Consider the following 17,977-nt stretch of genomic DNA (forward strand, 5'->3'; position numbering starts at 1 on the left):
GGGAAATTCCAAAACCAAATTGGTTTGGGTGCTTAATAGTTCATATGTGCCTACTAACTTCCAAGGACCTATCAAAGCATGGGTACCTTTAAAGAAGAACTAAAAAATTGTTTTGTAGGTTGAGGAAAAGCAAAAGGGACAATGTTTAAAGGCTCAACCAAAAGAGAGGTAGCCTTGGTACTTGGATAGTGGCTACTCAAGGCACATGATTGGAAATGAAAGACTTTGTGAAGCTTGATAGAAAGAAAAGTGGAAGCGTCTTTTTTGGTGATGACTCTAAAGGTATCATTTAAGGAATTTGAACCATTAGTAATACTTTTTTAGCGCAAATCAAGCATATTTTATTTGTTAAAGGTTTATAGCATAACTTTTTGAGCATTCGTCAACTTTGTGACAAAGGATTTAGAGTTTGTTTCAATTCCCATAGATGCCAAGTTATAGACATTGACACTAATAAAGTAGTATTCATTAGTAAAAGAATTGAGAACATGTATGTGATCTTTCTTGATGAAATTGATTTTAAGAATGAATCTTGTCTTTTGGCCAATGATAGTTCGTTGTGGCATAGAAGGCTAAGACATGCTAGTATGCATACTATTTCAAAACTCTTAAGAAAAGACTTGGTTATTGGACTTCCAAAGATTGCATTTGAAGATGATAAAATTTGTGATGCCTATCAATTTGGAAAACAAGTTAGCAGTTCTTTTAAATTAAAAAAACGATTTCAACCTTTAGATCACTTGAACTATTACATGTTGACTTGTTTAGACTTATTAATGTTGTTAGTATGGCTGGCAAGTCAAATGGCTTTGTTATTGTTGATGATTATTCAATGTATACTTGGGTATATTTTTTGCTAACAAAGATGATGTATTTCCTACTTGTTAAATATTGTAAAAAGATACAAAATGAGAAAGGGTTTTCTATTGTTAGTGTTAAACATGACCATGGTGGTGAATTTGAAAGTGATGATTTTGAAATATTTTTCAATGAAAATGGTTTTGATCACAATTTTTCAGCCCCTAGAACTCTACAACAAAATGGAGTGGTAGAGAAAACAAGTCGAACCTTGAAGGAAATGGCAAGAATACTGCTTTGTGAATACAATTTGCTAAAATATTTTTAGACTGAAGTTATGAATACAACTGCATATATTTTAAATAAAGTTTCCCTTAGACCTATAATTTCAAAAACACCTTATGAGCTTTACAAAGGAAGAAAACCAAACATTTCACATTTAAGGAGTTTTGGATGCAAATGCTTCATTTTAAATAATGGAAAATACACCTTGGGAAAGTTTGATACTAAGAATGATGAAACTATTTTTCTTAGGTTATATGCCCTAAATTCTAAAGCCTATAGAGTGTTTAACAAATGAACTTTTATTATAAAAGATTTTATTATAAAAAAATTTAATAAGACTAATGCTGCACTAAGAAAGGTAGTGCTTGATGATAATGATACAAATGAAATTGAGAAACAAATGGAAAGAATGAGCTTGGAGAACAAAGAAGTTGATGGGGATAGCTCTAAGGAGAATAATGAAGAAGAACCTTTATTAGAGGACTTGCAAAGAACTGAAAATCAACATAATGATCTTCCTAAAAGTTGGAGATTGTGAGAAATCACCCTCAATAGCAAATTATTAGAGATCTTTTGAAAGGTGTCAAAACTAGAAAAAGGATAAGGGAAGCTTGTGAATGAGTGGCATTCATATCACAAGTAGAACCCACGAACTTTAAAGACGCTGAAAAAGAAGAGAGTTTGATGATTTCCATGCAAAAAGAACTTGCCCAATTTAAAAGGAACAAGGTTTGGACCTTAGTTCCAAGGCCAACCAACCATCCAATCATTAGTATTAAGTGGGTTTTTAGAAACAAATTAGAAGAGTTGGTCAATGTGGTAAGGAACAAAGTAAGGTTAGTTGCTTAAGGCTACAATCAAGAAGAAGGTATTGATTATAATAAAACTTTGCCCCTGTAGCAAGATTAGAAGTAATTAGACTTTTGCTTGCATATGCATGTTAAATGAACTTCAAATTGTTCCAAATGGATGTTAAAAATGCATTTCTAAATGGTTTTATTCAAGACAAAGTTTATGTTGAACAATCCCCAAGTTTTGAAGATTTTGAAAAAATTAACCATGTTTATTAATTGCATAAAACATTATATGGATTGAAGCAAGCTCCTAAAGCTTGGTATGAAAGGCATTCAAAATTTTTTATAGAAAAAAGATTTTCTAAGAGGAGTGTAGACACCACACTTTTTATTAAGAAAGACAAAAATAATTTTCTCATTGTTTAAATTTATGTGGATAATATAGTGTTTGGAGTTACCAATGAAAAATTTTGTGAGAATTGTTAAGGAAATGCAGGGTGAGTGGAGATGAGCATGATGGGAGAATTGAAATTCTTCCTTGATCTACAAATCAAGCAATGTGAGGATGGAACCTTCAGCAACCAAGAAAAATATACAAACGAAATGCTAAAAAAGTTTAGTGAGATGACCTAGAGTCAATTGGGGCGCATATAAGTCCTTTCGCAAAGCTTGATGGAAATGAAAAAGGAAAAGATGTGGACCAAAAACTCTGCAGAGTTATGATTGGTTCACTTATGTGTTTAACAAGTAGATTTGATATATTATTAAGTGTGTGCTTATGTGCAAGATTTCAACCATGTCTTAAGAAATCACACTTATCTGTTGTAAAAAGGATATTTAGATACCTCTTGGATACTTACGTCTCAGGCCTATGGTATCTAAAAGGATCATCTTTTGAACTTGGCTATTCCGATGCAGATTTTGATAGTAGCAAAACTGATCAGAAAAGTACGAGTGGTACTTATCAATTCCTTGGAAACATGTTTGTGTCTTGGTCTAGTAAAAAACAAAAGTCAATTGCTTTATCCATTGTTGAAGTTGAATACATTTTCGTAGGTAATGGTTGTGCACAAATTCTATGGATTAGGTAGCAATTGAATGACTTTGGCATGTCCATGCACAATATTTTTATCTTTTGTGACAACACTGGTGCCATTAACATCTTTAAAAGTCCTGCTCAACACTTTAGAACTAAGCACATTAAAATTAGACATAATTTTATTAGAAATCATGTGCTTAAGGAAGATGTTAAAATTGAATTTTTGGATATTTTGCATCAATTGGCTGATATTTTCAAAATAGTGAAGATTAATTTTGTAAAATTAGAAGAGAATTAAGAATGCTTGATGTGAATAAACTTTAATTGAGCTGATTTGATTTTTTTTTTATGATATATTGTATGAAATCTGCCTTAATTTCATGTTTTAATTGATTAAGATTATATTTTAATAAGCTAAGATGTCTTTTAACCAGTTAAAATGATGCTGTGTGCAAAATGTTAGTCAAGCATTTTAGTTGATTAAAACAATTCTATTCACCTAAATTAAAACAAGGTCTTTAAGTTAGTAGCACTTTAATCAAATATTAAAGTCTGCTTCAATCAATTAAAGAACTAAAGTTATGAAAGATAAAAAATTGTCACATGCTTAATTTATTTTTTTTTTTAAAAAAGAAAACTATCATTCCCCATTTAAAGTTTAGGTTAATTGATTACACATCAGTCTCCCATGTTCAAAACCCTTCAGTTTTCAAAACTGACTTCCCTTTTAAGCTATAAATTATAAACCCTACAACTTTTTTCCACACAATATCCATCTTTGCCTCCTAAAAAACTTGGAAAACCCTAATTTTCCCAAATATAACTCTAAAAAAAAACGCATGGAAAAAACTCCACAATCGAGCAAAATGGTTGATAAAGGAAATAAGAAGCAACCTTTTGAGGAATCTACAACCCCTTTGATTAAGAAATAAGGCAAAAGGAGCATGGAAATGCCTTCTGCTAAGAAAAGCTGTCACGACCCGGAACTCCCATCGAGCCCGTGACAACCGTCGCGAAGCCTCGACAGACATTCTTTCCCCGAATGCCTTTCGAGATCTCTCAAGGCTTTTGTACCAATTTTTCTATTCCTCTCTTTTTTCTTTTTTTTTTGAATAATAAAATAAAATAAAAATATTAATTAAAATAATCTATTTTAATGTAAAACAATATATATATATATATATATATTTTTGAAACATCAAAAATTAGTTTTCTGCACATAAAAACAAAATAAATTTATACATACTGTACTATAGAAAACTAGAGTATACAATTTAAATTACAATGACACATAGGCCCCAAAATAACTGAGAAGGTTTAAGTCTATAACCTTGCTTTCTAGGATGCAACTCCGAAATTTACTTCTCGATGCAATTGACAGTCTACTGCCTATTCTGAGCTTGAAAAATGTATAGGAAGAAGGGGTGAGATTGTAAAATCTCAGTGAGTAGACAAACATCATCAAAATAATCTAAAGGCGAATAAATAGAGACAATTAAAAACAATTCATTCCAACCCATATAAATAATTGGATTTTATCCAATTACTCAACATGACTTATGCACTTTTCAAAAACTTGGCCTTTGCCAAAAATCCATTCTCGAGGATACTCTGGGAAGGTATCTTACCGAGACCACCAAGGCTGTTTATTGTCACACACACACAAACACATTTCACCTCTGACAACACAGCCGTTCCTCGGCGTTGGCTGAGTCCCAGTTTCACGTGGTGGCCAGCATGAAGTGTACTCAAATCCTACCTCAGGAGTTATCCTACGCGCCTCTCCAATCGAGGTAAGCTCAATAATTGGGAACCGTGCCCCTCTAATTAGGCTGGCCCACAAAACCCCCGTCACTGCAGTGCCCACTTTATAATCCACCAACCAATAAAATCACAATAGTATGACATGGCTCACTTAGCACATTAAAGGCAAATCAAAACAGTTCACATATTCTTTAAATCATAAAAATAACTAGTCATACCCATATTTATCATAAGCCATTTAATGTAAAATCATGGATAACAACACAATCATAGTATAGGTCTCCAATTACTCTATTTTTGAAATCATTATTACATTTTCAAAAATTTTATAAAATCCCATTTTCCCATAAAACACAATAATTTTCCAATTAAACCATTTTTCCATAAAATCACACAATTAAATAAATCTACTCTAGATAATTAAGACGATAGTAAATTTACTCACTAAACTAGGAGTAGATATACTCTTATTCTCGGTCATCGGGTGTAGTCTTTTACCCGTATCAGATAGCTCACCACCTATCCACAATACATGACACAAAAATTTCAATAATTTCTGTCAAATCAATATATATTATTCCAGGCTCTTATCCATACGTATGCACTAGATAGGGTGTGAAATGTTTGGACAATCACTTAATCACAGTGTCCGACCTAACTCACCTATACACGGTGTAGATTTCTAAAATCTCCAATTCAACTCCATTTCCATCCATTTCAATTTCAATTATCCAATTATATCCACAATACCTTAATGACTGTGAATGTGGTCCAATTTATCAGTTCGGACCACAAATTACGCTTTTACCCCTGGTGGGTAAAAATTTTAATTTTTTTGTACCAAAAATTCCCATTAAATTTTCAACCTCATAATTCATCATTTTTCCATCTAATTCTCTTAAAATAAAGTCAACCTCATCTTCACACACCATTGGCTAGATTCGGCCTAGAGAAATTCATGGAGAAAATGAATATTTTTCTTATTGTTTTACTCATAAACATGCTAAACTAACACTAAACACTAACATAGTTCAAAATCAAATTAATCTAACAACTTTCTCTCTCTAAACCGATATGATCAGATTTGAATCCATCATCAAAACACATAATTTAACCATGAAATATAAGGAGAAATGCATGAAAATGATAAATCTCAAGCTAAGCTTGAAAAATCATACCTTTAAACACTTGATTTCTTGAAAAATCACACTTTTTCTTTGAATTTTCTCACTCTAGGGTTTGTTCTTATTTCTCTCTCTCTCCTGCTGGTTTTGGCTGACCCTCCCAATGAAGAATTCTGGAATTTTCAAGCCTTTTAATAGGCTTAATAAAATATTATTATTTTATTTACTTTTTGAATATTTTATTATTTTATTTTTTTCTAGCCATTTTTTTTACTTTCTTTTGCAACCACTCAATCCTCTTCACTTATCCATGTCTTCCATGAAATTTCTAGACTTTTTCAAAGTTTTGGTGGAGCAAATTTTTAAAAATTACACTTTTGCCCCGTAAAGTGAAAAATTACATTTTTACCTCAAAAATTGAAAAATTGCCCATAGATATATTTTTCATCCCTTATACTCATACCATTCTCCAATTTGTCAAATGTGAGCTAAATTCTCTCAAAATCTCAAATTTTGTCCTCAGGTGAAAAAATTACAATTTTGCCCTTAGATAGTGAAAATTCCGGTTTGACTCCGAATTGATCCTCGAACTCCGAATTACCATTTTGAGTCACCCCTGAACTATGAAATTCTTAATTTCACCTTAAAATTCCTATTTGAACTAGTTTGAGCTTAATCGACTAAATGGTACCATTATGGGTAATATCGTCTTTTAACGATTTTTTCAAACTTCCTAAATATACAAACATTCTATCGAGCATGTGAATGACATTATAATTATTTTACAAAGTAGGGTTTGACAAAAGCTCTGTCATAGCCCAATTGTGGGTCATGATCGGTGCATGGGCCCAGTAAGCATAACCTCTCTATGTAAACCTATTCATTAGTCCATCTATCACACCTTATTCTTGAATATGCACAATTCATAATTTCCAATAATAAATTCCTCGAGAATAAATCATGACAACCAATCGTATACCATCCTCAAAACAATGTTATCACTTGCCAACTTGTGATGACATTATTAATCAAACTAGACATATAGTGTTTACAAACAAATCTCATAATTTACATTAAACATCTATATACACATGCAAAATACCCTTGACTACTAGGGGAGGACTCTGGGTGTGGGTACTATCATTGAATGCCATGGTAAACCTACCGAAAGATGAGTATGAGGAGGTAACTCAATCTAGGATCCAACTACCTCCGAATTTGAAAACCAAAACATGAAGTTAAAAAGAATGAGTATAAACTCAGTGAGTGAACATAGGAAGGGAACAAGCAAACAATATAGAAGGTTTTATTTAGCACGATGCATTTATATTAGAAACAATGCAGTTTATATATCAAAAACCAAACCCAATGCTATGCTGTCATTTAACCCATTTTGAAAACATTTGAGAATTCTAACATTCAACATTCAATGCAATCACATTACATTTCTTGAACATCTTCAGGATATATATATATATATATATTTAGACATGCATCAAAGACATCTAACTCATTGCCAACAATGGTCAATATGCTCCGATGCATACAACCACTGACCTTAACACAAGTCATGTGCACTCCTACACCGCATATAGCTATTATTATCATGTGCACTCCCTCACCACACACGGTCATCGTGTCATGAGCTCACCCACACCGTAAACCACCATTGTCATCATGTGCACTCCCACACCCACACACGGTTATAAACATCATTTGACAATACCTTTTAAGGCATAGCATACATAACAACATGTAAACAAAAATCTTTGCATATTAATATCTTCCACATAATTCATTATTTTTGGTCATATACATGGTTACACAATCCAACTTCCAAGGAAAAATAATATTAACTATCATACCACTAGTTACAACATCCCAAGATTCTCAATGTATCACACACCACAATTCACTTAGCAATTTAATGCAATAATTCAAAAACAGGGTTCACCACATTATGCATTTTTGCAATATAAAGATATCACTCATCAAAGGCTTGTTCCCATGCATATTTTAAAAGAGTCAAATAGGTATATTCAAGTACTTTATTCCAACACATTTGCATTGATCCAAAACATTTTATATGCAAGTTTCCTTACCTTTTGTGCTACCTTACCAAAACTAGCACCAATAAGACCTCAATCCAAGTTGAGTATTGAAGTACCAATAGAACATATATTTACCAATAAACAATAATAACCTCAAATATATCATCAATTTGGACTTAATAATTCTAATAAATATATACTAGATAAACTAAATTCTAACCTAATATTTAACCTAGAGTTCTAGTCTAATTCACAAACCCATTAAACTAACTATTCAAATTTAAGGTTTTCTTACTTTGGTAAGCTTGGAGGTGTAAAAATCAACAAAACCTAACATTTTTAAGAAAAAAAATGAAAAATTAGAAAGTAAATTCTGAAAATGTAAACCCATAAATTTGAAAATTTAAGAGTTGAAAATTTATACCTATTAGCTTTAAAAATGAAGATTTGAATCTAGAAGCCTTTGTGTTGAAAATGATGGAGTATAAATGGAGAAATGAAGAACTCTCCCAAGGTTCGGCTGTGGGAAGAAGGTGGAAACTGAGCTGTTGATTTTCTTTTTTTTGTTTAATTGGTAAGGAAGAAGAAAGAAGAAAGAACAATAGAAAAAGAATGAAGAAAACGTAAGGAAGGGAAAATGGGATGGTATTTGGCTAACTAGGGGAGATGAAAGGAAAAAAAAAGTTTAGGTGAGCAATGGACGATTAACTCAAGGGAGAAAGGAAGAAAGAAAACAAAAAATTTCTATTGAACCTTTTTAACTGAGTCAAAAAGGTAAAAATGCAACTTATTTAATTAAAAGATTAAAGAAATGGTAAAGCTTCGCTTGGAAGTTTGGTTCTTTTCTTTTTTTTTTTTAAAGGAAATGTTTCCAAGTAATGGCAGGTCATGTGTTAAGGAAAAAACAAGAATCAAAGTTTCTTTGGAAGCTTTGACCAAGTATAATGGTAAACTTACCATTTGATCCTTTATGTCAAAAGTCCTTATATTTTCATTTTCTCTCCTTTTTTTCAAATACATTAAATTAATTATAAAATAAGTTTTCAAAATCACAACTATTGGAATTTTGGGTTTAAAACATTTGATTTCAGTTTGTTAAGTATAAATGACAAAATTACCCTTTTATCAAAAATATTTATATATATTTTTTGTTTATTTATTCTTTTATGACATAAAAAGTGATTAATAAAAAGGATAAAAATCTAAATTTTACTTATAAGATGTTTGATTAAGCTTAATTGGAAAAAGATGAAATTGTCCTTGTCCACATCACCACTATTATGCTTCTTTACGTGTATATTAAAATTTGGGGTATTACAGGCTCTAGCGTGAAGCTAAAAAGCACAAAGACAAAGCGGTTTGATGCAAAAGGGTTTTACATCAAAGAAGGTAACTCTTGATCCTCTCGATTTAGGAATAGCTTACATTCAACTAAGTTTAAGAAGATTGAGGATGCCACAATCTGTTGTGGAAGATTTTTTGATTGGCCAAGCTTCAATTACGTCCTTTTTGTTAAAACTTCAATTTTTGATTTATTTGATGAACAGAAATTGAAGGAGTTAAGCACTTTTGGTGAAAGATACTACAATCCTACTCTCGTTAAAGAATTTTATTCTGGTATTGCTCTTGATAGAAAAGAATTAGATAATTTTGCTGATTTTAATGAAAATGAGCTAAATGTGTACTTGAATGGGCAAGAATTTAAGGTTACTACTACTAATTTGGGAAAGTTTCGAAACACAGAGTATTAAGTAGAAGAGTTTATAATTCTATAGATCTATGACCTTTTTCCTATTTGGGAACAATCACTGGAAAAAAAAGAGAAATATCTATCTAAAAGCTATTCCAGTGACATCAACAATGCACAATTACAGATATTCCACTATTTCCTTGCTTCCATCCTTTATGGCAGAAGCATTAACTTCAGTTATGTAAGTTCTCAAGATCTCTGGTTACTAGAATTTGCTATAAATGAAATCCCCTGAATGTTGCAAGATATATGATTAAAAAGATGAAAGGAGCCTGCATTAGTGATAAAACAAATCTACCTTATGATAACATCATTTCTTTTGTAGTTAAGAAAAAGGGTGTATGGAGTAACAAATATCAAGCTGATTGGATGCAGGGTAAGGATAAAAGTATATTCTTACATTACAAAAAAATAGGGCATTACTGACGAAAATTTTCATTAGTAATAGTAAAGATTCCATCATTATTTTAACACTATTGACATAAATTACAACAAAAATTTTTGTCGGAATCCCATTGGCAATAGTGTGGTTGGTAATGGGAAATCTATCTGTGACGGAACATTTCGTGGGTAAGTTACACACGGAGTATTTTGTCGACAATTCAGTCGATAATGGGTCTAATCCATCGGTCAATTTTTAATCGGTAATGAGAAAAATCCATCAGTAATTCAGTCGAGAAATTATTTGTTTTCAAATTAAAACTTAGATTAACAATATAAACTTTAACTTTAATACTGGATAAGTGGTCTGCAAAAGCCAAAGTTATGGTTTCTTATAGTGGCTAGAGAGATCATATTAGGCTCAACTTTAGGTCTAGTAAACCTCATTTTTCAAGATAATTGAGGAAAGATGACTCACCAATTTTATGTAATTAATAGCATTCCTTATAATTATCTTGAAAAAAAGGAGTTTTTTTTCGATGTAAAGTTGATGAGGCTACTATGATGCTCATCTATCTTAATTTATTTAAATATTTTAAAAATGATATAATATTACTAATTTAGTTAATTGCTTAATTACCAATACATAATTATTCATTATTAGTTCAATTATGTAATTAATTTCCCAAACCTTTAATTAATTTAAATAAATAAAATATTATCTAATATTATTTTGTTAATTTATTTCTTAATTAATTATATTATATTACATAATTTTTCATTAACTAAATTATTTAATAAACTCATTAAAACTCAATGGCGAAGGCAGAAGGGTGGCAAGGGGTGGCAGCTGCCAACCCTTAGTTTTTTAATTTTTTTTAATTTTTATGTGTATAAAATAGCAAATTTATAGCTTTGCCATCCCTGAACAAATAAAATATAATAGTTCTTTTAGCTAAATTTTAAAGGACTTGAATGTATAGCGTTGCCACCCTTAAACAAATAAAATATATTAGTTTGGAATAGTGATAAGTCTTTTTAGCTAAATTTTAAAAGACTTTGGTGTTAGTGTAAGCCCTACAGGCCAATCAGTTTTATGCTTGTAAAACATTACATTAATTAATCATATTTCATGTTAAAAATGTTATGGATATTTTATATAATGTATGAAGCCTTTATCCATGAGTTTATTTATATAGGTGTTATAAGAGGCTTATGTGGATAAAGTCCTTAGAACACAATGGCATTGCAAAGAAATTATAAAGGTTATAATTATAAGATTTTTATGCATTAAAGCCTTGTTTCTAAATATGTTCCTGGTCATTGAATTGTCAAGAATAAAGACATTGACAATGCTCAAAGACTGACACATGCTAAGCCTCCTTACTTTGGAAGTAAGCAACTGATTTCATAGGTTGAAGTATGTGAGATACTTAGAGATAGTGTGTGAATGCTTGGTAAGGAACAAGTTCACTAAACATGACCCATTATGAGAGTTTCATTTGATATTTCACTTAATTGTCTATAGAAATACTCTTATTTGTTAATAGTATAAGTAATCCTTAGACTTATGATACCAAGTCATCTTGTATGTGAATTGTCATACTTTAACTTCACCTCTACGGGTCTAAAGGTGATCAAATGCCTAAACAGGGTACTTTTAGGTATCGCATGAAGCATGCAAAGATGAATGAGTAGTCTAAGGAGAATTCATCACCCTAAGTGATTTGAAAAGGGCATATCTCATTTGCTCTTAACTTATATTGACTAAACGTCCTTGACCAAGGCAATCTTGATAAGTTAATATGAAAGCTACATGACTAATATGGATAAGTTAGATAGTAGACACCGAGTCAAGCTTTCTATCTATCCGGGATATATGATGAAAGGATCGAATTACAGTAAGATATTGTACATTGAAAGGTTAGTTAAACCATATTGACTCTCGTAACATTTGGATAGTTATGATATATTGCTAAATGCCGCTCATAATCTATAAATATAAATATAAATTTTTAATTAAATTTTTATTGCCAACATATTAGGCACCTAATAGGTCATACACATAAGGTGAATTGTCAAAATTAATTTGAGTTCAATTGGATGTGATCTAATTGATTTTATAGAGGCTTAATCTATTAATATTGGGTTAAATAAAATATGATTTAACGGAGTATTAAACAAAGGCCCAATTAGCCCAAGACATTTTTTAATCCTTGTTGGATATGAAGTAGGTCAATTCACTTTATAAAAGAATCCTTTAGCTGCCTCTTGAATGTATAAAAGAGTTCTATTTTTATTTTCTCATGTGTAGAGATAAGATCACAGCCAAAAGAGAGAAACACAAAGTAACTCAAAGTTGAGAGTTTGCTCGCACAAACTTTGGTTTAGTGATTCATGCACTCTTAGTGAAGAGATTTCAAGAAATCACTATGTGGATTACCATTAGAGGCAAGACAATTGTGCTACTATGATTTGATAAGTCCTAGTTGGTGTACAAAAGTCAAAAATAAAAACTCAAAGAGGACTTCACCAAAGAAAGAAAACATCAAACTTTCAAGTATATTAAAATCTTTCTCTTATGGTTTTTCTATATTAGTTTAAATTAAAATGATCCATGACTTAGGGGATTAAAATTTTAATATTCCATTGTGTATGATCCGTCTTAGCATAATTTGAGTCCCTTTCATTGGATTCAATCCCTTTTAAGCCTAAAATTTAGAATTATTTTTCTTTTTCTTTTTTTCCTTTTTTCTTCTTTTTTCTTTTTTCCTTTTCTTTCTTTTCTTAGGGTTTAAAACTTGTTTTCCCTTTTTTTTCTTTTTTTTTCTAAAATTATTTGAGAAAAAGATTGCCAACACCATTGACACGAATTTAGTTTTTTTTCTTTCTTTTCTTTTACTTCTTTTTTTTCTTAAGGTTTAGAACTTATATTTAAATTATTAATGAAAATTTTGTTATAATTTAATTTTTTTTACTCCGAATAGAATTATTAACCTAATCCATGACCTCGATTGCTCCTAAACCATCCCTCTTACAAAATCTTGCATCTGTTAGTGTTAACACCTTAATTAATTTAAATCTATTTTAAATTAAATCCTATTACTAATTTAGTTAAACACTTAATTAACAACAATATTTTTCCAGTTGATTAACAACTAAACCATAATTTATTTTGCACAATTACTAATAATTATTTAAATTATTCTCATATTTTCATCAAAGTAGATTATTCAAAACAGCAATAGATTATTCAAAAAACATTTAAATAATAGCAACAATTTCACACAAGTAGCAACCACAATTTCACATATTAACCAGGAAATCTACAATATTGGGGCAACAAGAATTTCACAATTTCATAACAAGAGCCCACACAATGGGGGCAATAATAGCATATATTTCTTACCAACTCACCAAGGTTTGATAACTGTATGGCTAGATTTAAAAATTTTTATACTTCAATAAATAATTTTAAAATACAAGAATAGGCTTCAAATATATGCTTGACAAATCTTATCGGCTGGAGCGACAATGGGGAGCAGGACGTCGGATGGAGCTTGGAGTATCGAATGAGTGGAGTGATTGGGCAATTGAAACAATAGGAGAAAGAGCAAGCAATCAGCGGAAGGCTTAAGTTTGACATCAATAGTGCTCTAATGTAGTCCAATGCGTTAGTTGGAGCTTGGCGAATTGAATGGGCGGAGGGATCAGGCAATTCAAACAGTGAGAGAAGGAACAAGCAACCTGTGGAGGGCCTACGTCTAGTGTCAGCAGTGTTTCGGTGTGTTTTAATCAGCGCATCTAGTGACGGAAGTGAAGTATGGGGTGGGGCAATAGGAGAGCTAGAAAGGAAAGGGGAAAAGCAAAAAGAAAAATAACAGAAAACATAACCGCTCGAGGGGTTTTATTAATATGGTGCACCAACGAAATTATCGACGAAATTTTCGTCGGTGGTTAAAAAAATAAATGGGGAAAAAATGATCTGCTTCGAAGGATTTTAACTTAGTTCACTAATGAAAATTTTCATCAATGATTAAAAAAAATAAATGGGGGGAAAATGAACCACTCGGGGGTTTCAATTTGGCTTACTAATGGAATTCTCATTGACGATTTCGTTAAAAAATCCGTTGATAAACTAAACAATATCTTAAGTGACTAGACTACATTACCGACCATAACTTTTGTTAGTAAATGGTCAGTAAATTTCGTCGATAAATGTTTATCGATGAACTGGTTCTATCGGTAAACTTCATGCCATTATACTATTCATGTGTGCCTTTATTTTATCAACAGATTATATTCCATTGTCAATTTTCATCAATTTTCAGTCGGTATTAATACTGTTCGAGTTTCATCAGTAATCCATTGGTAATTTTCAACAGAATTTATTGATGAAAAATATTTCGTTGGTATAACATGTTTTTTGGGTAGTGTTAGGCAGTCTTTACAAGATAAGGTATAGACTTACGGGCAAAGAATGCATCAAACTCCTTAAGGGTGCACAAGCAACCCCAAGTGCTGAAACCCTTCAACACCACCATCCAGAGTAAGTAAGCCCTTAATCATTAGCGAGATGATTCTTAATCTTCTCATGAGGATTGATGGGAAACTCAATGACCAAGCAGAAAGGGACAAGATGATTAAGAAAGCGTTAAAAAAATTAAAGAAAAGATTTAGGATATTACAAATTCTTTTTATGTGGAAAAGCAAAAAGAGAACCCTTGTAGTGACATATTCAAAAAGCAAAGCATCAGTTATTTCTTTTTATGAGAACACAACAACAAAGGAGCTTGACATACCTACCTTTGACCTTAAGGCTAAAATTGAAAAAGTAGGTGCTGAAGTAAATCCTTAGGAAGACCAGGCACCAGAAACTGAAAAAGGGTCAAGAATATGCTAAAATGGAAGTTGAGGCTGAAATGCAAAACGATAATGATAAGGGAATAGGACAAGATATAGAAAGTGGAATTGGACAAGAAAAAGGAAATGAAATAGAGGAAGAGCAAAAAGAAAAGAATGGTAACTCCCTTGAAATTGTAAAGACAGTAAAGACTCCTGCCTCTTTTAAAGAGATACTTCTTTTTAATCTCATTGTTGAACTTGTGAAAGAAACTATTACAATAAATGTTGCGGCTAAACAAGAAGTAGGAATTGAACAAGAAACAACATATGCAAGTATGGAGACAAAAACAAGACCTAAACCTACAAAAGAAACTAAAAAGGTTTATGAAATTGAAAAGAATTAAGACATGGGGAAAGAAACAAGACTTAACCTACAAAAGAAAAACCTACAAGCAAAAGGAAGAAAACAATGGCAACAAAAACCAAAGTTTTTAGGTGTAAGTCTGCTAGAAAGTCTAAGCCATTAAGCCATCCCTTGAACCTGAGCCATCATTTGAACTTCAAATACTTAAGCCTTTGAATGTCCAACCCTTAGCCTTGTAGCTAGGCACAGATAAGTCTTCAACTGACTTTGACTCTGAATACTCTCAACTGAGTAGGACAGTTGGCTTGTAGAAGAACCTTTTTTTTATTGATGACAAAAAAGAGGGGCAATAGGATGTAAAGAAAGTAAGATGTAAAGTGGTTATTATGTTTGTTGTGTTTGTTTTTGTGTTGATGAACTTTTGAAACTGTAATTGCTAGTTGATGTGGTTATGACCCTATGGTTATGAACTTATAAACCTTTGTAATTGCTAGTTGGTGTGGTTATGAATATATGTGTTTGTCCATGAATTGAAAATGTTTATTAACTGTAAAATCTATATATAGCTAATATGGCATTGGATATACCTTAATTTCATGCACATATTAAAGAGGAGCATATATTAAGAGGGAGTAATCTCTCATCTGCATATAAATATAAAATATAAATATAGACATTACACTCTTAATTCATGAGTGAATTGTCATCATCAAAAAAAGGAAAGAATGTTGACTCTATGTGTTTTTTATGATAATAAAACTTTCTTCATTTATTGATGTCTAATTATATTATTTGAGTGTGTAGAAATTGATTAACAAGGACCTTTAATTGGTTAAGGCAGTTTTAAGCACTACACTAAAGTCAAATAGAAAAGTCTTAACCAGTTAACAAAAGGTTTAATTGACTAAGAGGGTATTGGATGCAAAACATAAGCACGTTAATCAATTAACCAAAGGGATTAATTGATTAAAGCGCAAACTTGAAGTATTTGAAAGCACCAAAATTCAAATAAAAATGATGTTGACTGTTGATAGGCTTCAAATTAAGAAATGAAAATTTGAAGATTCTTTAATCGACTAAAGTTTATCTTAGTCGGTCAAAGTTGAAAAAAGAGAAACTTCAATCAGTTAAAGGGAGGATTAATCAATTAGAAGAAGGTTAGTAAAAAATGTTACTTTAAGGAGTTTGAAGACAAAAAGGTTTTAATCGGTTAAAGTCCCCTTTAATCGATTAACACTGTGAAGTAGACTGCAAGACATAAAGGCTTTAATTGGTTAAAACTCATCTTAACCAATTAAAGAGTTGCTGTCAGAAATTTGAAAAAGACCACTAGAAGACAAAATAATGGTTATAATTGTTCAAAACTATCTCTGATGGCTATAAACATTCCTTTAAGTATTTAATAAGCTTAAAATGGTCATAAATGTGATAGAGAAACTAGCAAAAGTAAGATTGAACCTAGAAAAGCAAAAACCTTCTCTTTCAAGTGTTTTCCACTCTCACCCTTTGTAAACTTGATTGAGCTGAAGCTTGTACACCTTAGATTAGCTAAATGATCATTATAGTTCATGTTATTCTTAGTTCTTGATTAATTAGATTCTGTGAGGCACTTTAAGAGATTATTGAAAGGGTTTAGAGCTTAGGTTAGAAGCTTACCTTGTAAAAGCTTAGTAGAAGTTGTTAATTCTACTAGTTTAGTGAAGTTCGCTTAAAAATATTTAATTTGAAGATCAAGGTAGTGGATATAGGTTAAAAAGACCGAACCACTATAAATATTTATATTTTGTCCACTTCTCTTTACTTTCTCTTTACTTGGTGCCTTTTAACTTCAACAAGTTTTAAATCTCCCATTTTAAAATTATACAAAAAGTTTTTCAAGCTCAAGAGCTATCTTCAAATTATTTATAAATGTTATTTATCTCTCTCTAACACTCCATTGAGACCAACAGAACTTTATTGTTGTTACATTTTACAATAGTCTCCTAAATTTCCACTTCCTTTAATGCTCTCTCAAAAACATAGGCACTCTACTCTAAAAGTGATTTGTAAGCGCAATTGAACTCCTTCGATTGGCAATTGATTTTTGGTAGAAAAAAAAAAGCCTCAAAATGACTTGCAATTCCTTCTTTTTAAGTAGTTCAGGTTTAGTGAACTGAACCCACATATTACTACGTATACCAAACCCAATACCAACGAAAATTTTTTCGGTATTGATTTTTTAAAAATTAAATTGATGAAAAAATAAAACATATTTATGACTTTTGTTAATAAATTACAATATCTATCGATATTAGATGAAATTTCATTGATAAAAATATTAGAGAAATTAAATTTTATAAAATTAAAACAAATATAAAGGTGCCTAATTTATTATTGAATGATTTTATAGGAAAACTTTTTTTTCGATAAACTCCTTGAAAATTCATTGAAATTCTTGTTTTTTGGGCAATTGGTTGGAAATCCGTCCATAATGGATAGCATTATTGACAAAAAATATATATCTTCATAGTCTTAAATGTATCCTAAAACCTTCATGGTTTTGTATCCCAATCATTTTGTAATAAAAGAGTAATTTTATTCTATACTCTATTTCAAACCACGATGCATTGGGAAAAACAGAGCATTGATTCTACCCTTGATAGCTGAAAGTGTCATGTCCCAGCGGCATTTCTCGTGCAACTCAAGTGACGTGGGATCAGTGGATGTTAATTAATAAAGATAAAATGATAATCAAAGCGGGAATAATGATTTAGGCATTTAGCTTTTGAGAACCTTAAAATAT

This window comes from Theobroma cacao, chromosome 1 (assembly GCF_053813885.1).
Source record: "Theobroma cacao isolate CCN51 chromosome 1, ASM5381388v1, whole genome shotgun sequence".
NCBI lineage: Eukaryota > Viridiplantae > Streptophyta > Magnoliopsida > Malvales > Malvaceae > Theobroma > Theobroma cacao.